The 4808-nt window shown below is 39.1% G+C and overlaps 1 pseudogene; it reads left to right on the top strand.

The window, feature by feature from the left end:
• Positions 1-533: 533 nt before the first annotated feature.
• LOC126267819 (uncharacterized) lies at positions 534-4484 on the top strand (annotated as a pseudogene).
• The last annotated feature ends 324 nt before the right edge of the window (positions 4485-4808 follow it).

Here is a 4808-nt window from a genome sequence, read left to right on the forward strand (position 1 = left end):
GAACCATTTTTTCATCGGTCGTTGAATGTTCCTTCTGCGATACTGCATAAAGATTTGGCAGGAATGCAGCCACTATACATGATTGCTGGAAGTGGTGGTCATGGGAAGGTAAGGTAGCGAGAAGACCGGGTTGCAGACGGCCACCAGGCTTTACCGAGAGGCAAGACCGTCGTGTTCGGCGTATGACTGAGGCGCATCGAACTGCGTCTGCAGCAGGCAATCTGAGCAGCAGTTGGCATCAAGGTGCGTCCACACTACTCGTGTAACTCGTGTACTTGTGAGACTCGCGAGCCTTACGAGTAACGTGGACGGAGGTAGGCTCCAAGAGCTCACCGCGAAACAGGCTTGCGAGTCGGCCGACCTCGTGGCTTGTCTGGCTCCGGCTATTGTCGGTACAACAAAGGGATGCGCGGTGAGCTGTGCGAGTGGTGTGGAAGGCAACAAAGCACTGACCAGTTGGCTCGCTGCACTCGTACAGTTTGGTCTTGGTATTATTCTTTTTCTGTGCTGTGGACATCGGCTTTTCTTTTGAAATGGAGAGGACCGACGATTTTGTCACTAAATTCATAAATACTTATGAACAATACCCTGTGCTGTGGGATGCAACAAACTCCCGATATCAAATAAAATAAAAAAGAAAGTGAAGCGTGGCATTCCATCGCGACGGAACTCGGCGTGGATGTGGACGAATTTAAAAAAAGTTGCCAACTTATTAGCCACTTACAGGAAAGTCCGTCAGAAGAAGACTGTGCCTGGGAAGTCTGGTGCTGTGGTTGAGGAAGTGAACGCTCCAAACTGGTTCGCTTTCAAAGCATTTGAATTTCTGCACTGCAAATATTAGCCGCGGAAGACAATCAACACAGATGTAAGTAAAATATATTTATTTTTGGAAGTGTATACACAATCTATTAACAAACTTAATGGGGGTTCAGTCCCTTTTTGGTTCTGTCTCCTCGGCTACCTAACTTTTTATCTTTCTCAGTTTACATTTCGGTCCCTGCTCATTTGTTAATTTTAATTTTTTTGGTGCTATTCCCTTATATAACATTAATCGCACAATTTCTTAAGATATTTTTTCATATTTATTTTAGCTTACTACCATTTCTATTAGGAATATACCTAGTAGTTGCTTAGAGTTTTCAAATTTAAAAATTAAAAAAAAGTTATTGTTGTGATAAAATTATAAGGTTTATGGCAAAATGAGTTCCGACGTCACAGAGGGGAAAGGAGGAAATGGAGTAACAGAATTGGAATACATACTGGGTAACTCTGGGTACTCAGCTAGTAATAAATAAATAATAATGAATAAACTTTATTTTTCTAACACAGTATATTGAAACACATTTATATTTATATGTATTTTATTTGTATATAATGTTGTTTGAGAAAATAAAAATAAGAAAATAGGAATTAATAAAGGTAAAACTTTACATATATAGGTAATTGAAATGTATGCAGTCAGGCAGTCACTAGTACATACGTAGCTAGTAGCTGAAAATTCTTTAATAAGTTATTGATAATCGACTTGCCGTGGCAATCTTCCATTCTTCGGAAATGAAATAAGCAGTGAATTCATCTCTAATGTCTTGGGCAGACTGCTTTGAACGTCGTGAAATCTTCGCTAATCGTGGCAGGAGTGATCTCATTTCTCCAAGTTCCTGGATTTAAATGCCCGTTCTCCTCATGATCCACTGCTCCTAGAGAGGTATAAATTTGTCTGGAAGCAAAACTTTTTCACAGGAAATTATGGAGGTATATACAAGTCATAATAACACTTTGGGCTTTCTCAGGCTGTAGTAATACAGGCCTTCTTAGTATCCGGAATACGGAAGGAAGTATTCCGAACGCATTTTCCACAATCCGCCGTGTTCTTGAAAGTCTGCAGTTGGAAATTCTTTTCATTGACCTCCGTGGTTGTTGTCCACTATACGGCTTCATGATATCGTCGTCTGCGGCAATAACATAGGTACTCTTTTTCTGTCTACCTTGGAGGGTACCATCGTCCAGAAAAACGATGGTACCATTACTCATATTCTTTAAAAAGATGTGTTTCGAAAAACACCACCGCCTGAAATTCGACCTTGGTAGCCGACATCAGCATACAAAAACCAATAGTCAGCATCCACTGGACCAAAAAAGAACAATATTGAAAAAGTCTTATAAATGAAAAAAATCGCTTCCAGAATTAACTAGGCTTTGGATTCCGCAATGTTTGCCATCCATCGCACCGAGGCAATGAGGAAAGTTCCATTTTCTCTCATGCTCCTTTGCTACAAGTAACCACTCTTGTTGTGTCTGTGGCATCTGTAAAAAAGTAAATAGAAACTAATAACTCCTGTTGTTGTTGTTGTTGTCTTCAGTCCTGAGACTGGTTTGATGCAGCTCTCCATGCTACTCTATCCTGTGCAAGCTGCTTCATCTCCCAGTACCTACTGCAACCTACATCCTTCTGAATCTGCTTAGTGTAGTCATCTCTCGGTCTCCCTCTACGATTTTTACCCTCCACGCTGCCCTCCAATGCTAAATTGGTGATCCCTTGATGCCTCAAAACATGTCCTACCAACCGATCCCTTCTTCTAGTCAAGTTGTGCCACAAACTTCTCTTCTCCCCAATCCTATTCAATACCTCCTCATTAGTTACGTGATCTATCCACCTTATCTTCAGTATTCTTCTGTAGCACCACATTTCGAAAGCTTCTATTCTCTTCTTGTCCAGACTAGTTATCGTCCATGTTTCACTTCCATACATGGCTACACTCCAATCAAATACTTTCAGAAACGACTTTCTGATACATAAATCTATATTCGGTGTTAACTAATTTCTCTTCTTCAGAAACGCTTTCCTTGCCATTGCCAGTCTACATTTTATATCCTCTCTACTTCGACCATCATCAGTTATTTTGCTCCCCAAATAGCAAAACTCCTTTACTACTTTAAGCGTCTCATTTCGTAATCTAATTCCCTCAGCATCACCCGATTTAATTTGACTACATTCCATTATCCTCGTTTTACTTTTGTTGATGTTCATCTTATATCCTCCTTTCAAGACACTGTCCATTCCGTTCAACTGCTCTTCCAAGTCCTTTGCCCTCTCTGAAAGAATTACAATGTCATCGGCAAACCTCAAAGTTTTTACTTCTTCTCCATGAATTTTATTACCTACTCCAAATTTTTCTTTTGTTTCCTTTACAGCTTGCTCAATATACAGATTGAATAACATCGGGGAGAGGCTACAACCCTGTCTCACTCCTTTCCCAACCTTTGCATCCCTTTCATGCCCCTCGACTCTTATGACTGCCATCTGGTTTCTGTATAAATTGTAAATAGTCTTTCGCTCCCTGTATTTTACCCCTGCCACCTTTAGAATTTGAAAGAGAGTATTCCAGTCAACATTGTCAAAAGCTTTCTCTAAGTCTACAAATGCTAGAAACGTAGGTTTGCCTTTTCTTAATCTTTCTTCTAAGATAAGTCGTAAGGTCAGTATTGCCTCACGTGTTCCTACATTTCTACGAAATCCAAACTGATCCTCCCCAAGGGCCGTATCTACCAGTTTTTCCATTCGTCTGTAAATAATTCGCATTAGTATTTTGCAGCTGTGACTTATTAAACTGATAGTTCGGTAATTTTCACATCTGTCAACACCTGCTTTCTTTGGGATGGGAATTATTATATTCTTCTTGAAGTCTGAGGGTATTTCGCCTGTCTCATACATCTTGCTCACCAGCTGGTAGAGTTTTGTCATGACTGGCTCTCCCAAGGCCGTCAGTAGTTCTAATGCGATGTTGTCTACACCGGGGGGTAATATAAATAATTATTAAATGCATAGACAATAATGGACATTCTAATAATTATGAACATTAACAATAATTAAAATCAGTAATTTTGCGTAATAATAGGTAGTAATCATTATAACAAATATTCTGCATTTCACTTATCAAGTTGACATTGTTACCAATTTTTTACGATTATTATCGTGTATCTCCCTATTCCTACATCCATTCTTTTATTTTTTTAATTTACTTGCTTTGCTATTGTTTATATCAATCTTTTGTCGTTACTTTGTTTTAGGAGGAATTCAAGGAGGATTTGGAAGAACATAGGTTTGCGGGCATGGATACAAACGAAGAAATTAGTAGTCAAGATGTCGATCATCAAACAACGCAGGGCAACAAACTACCACCCACACCAAACAAACGCACGAAGGTATTTGTTTCACATTAAAAAATCAGAGAAAAAGGACCGACGATCTTCGTATAGGAGAGGCGTATAATGCACTACAAACTGCTTTATCTAAAACTGGAGACGAGTGTGGCGCCTATGGAGAGTACATAGCGAACGTTCTACGGTCCATGGACAACAGATCACCTGCTTTTGTTAAAAAAAAGAATGCAAAGATGCAAAGCAACTTCCAACAGACGTCTACTTCTACTTCTGACAACACCGAACAAGGCTCTCCACATTTTCTGGATCTGCTTGATTTCTAATAATTAACAGTAATAATCTTTGCGTTTAATTGTTTCTCATTCTTTAAATCTAAATGTTTTTATTTCTTTTGCTTATTATCTGATGAATAAAAGTGCATTAATAACAAAATTTGCATAATTTATTAACTTACCTTTACAAACTCCTTCAAGCTGACAAGAGCTGCACTTACTACAGGAACAATGTTTTATATCACTTGCTTGGAGACTTTAAATAAAAAACTGAAGCTGGTGTAGGAATCGCCAGTTGCTAGGTATCTGAGCGAAAGTGCCAACTGCTCAGCAAGTGGTATAGTTTTCCGAAATTTGCTGTCAGCCTTTGATATT

This window comes from Schistocerca gregaria, chromosome 4 (assembly GCF_023897955.1).
Source record: "Schistocerca gregaria isolate iqSchGreg1 chromosome 4, iqSchGreg1.2, whole genome shotgun sequence".
In the NCBI taxonomy this organism is placed as follows: Eukaryota; Metazoa; Arthropoda; class Insecta; order Orthoptera; family Acrididae; genus Schistocerca; species Schistocerca gregaria.